Consider the following 646-nt stretch of genomic DNA (forward strand, 5'->3'; position numbering starts at 1 on the left):
TTTTTTTTTTTTTTAATTTAAAAAATTATAAATTTCTCCTAAATAAATGTTCTTACAAAAAAAGGTGAATATTGTAAACAGCTGGTCACTATATAATTGATAATTGTTTTGGAAAGTTGCAGTACCTGCATTAATATATTCCAATGGATTTAGGCATAAGCTAAGCAAGCTACGGCTAAAAGTAAACAAAATCAATCTTTTCCAAGAAGCTGGCTGCATGAGACATATTCATCATCAGGTGGTCCACACTGCTAAAAATAATTCAAAGTAATTATTCATTTAGCTGAACCATTCAGGTAAATCCCATGGGTCACATGTTGCCTATGACTGGCTTAGAGTCTCCTAGCCTCAAAGGTCTCAAAAAAACATACACATTCTCAAGTTTTGAGAAAACTTGTGCACTACCACCATCATCAAACTTTATTTGTATAACTTGGGGCCTCACCAGGTCTAAATATGGCAATGGGCTCCAGGAATCAAATGAAAACCTTCAAATCCCATGGATCACATGTTGCTTATGACTGGCTTAGAGTTTCCTAGGCTCAAAAGTCTCAAAAAACATACACATTCTCAAGTTTTGAGAAAACTTGTGCACCACCACCATCATCAAACTTTATTTGTATAACTTGGGGCCTCACCAGGTCTA

This window comes from Octopus bimaculoides, chromosome 15 (assembly GCF_001194135.2).
Source record: "Octopus bimaculoides isolate UCB-OBI-ISO-001 chromosome 15, ASM119413v2, whole genome shotgun sequence".
In the NCBI taxonomy this organism is placed as follows: Eukaryota; Metazoa; Mollusca; class Cephalopoda; order Octopoda; family Octopodidae; genus Octopus; species Octopus bimaculoides.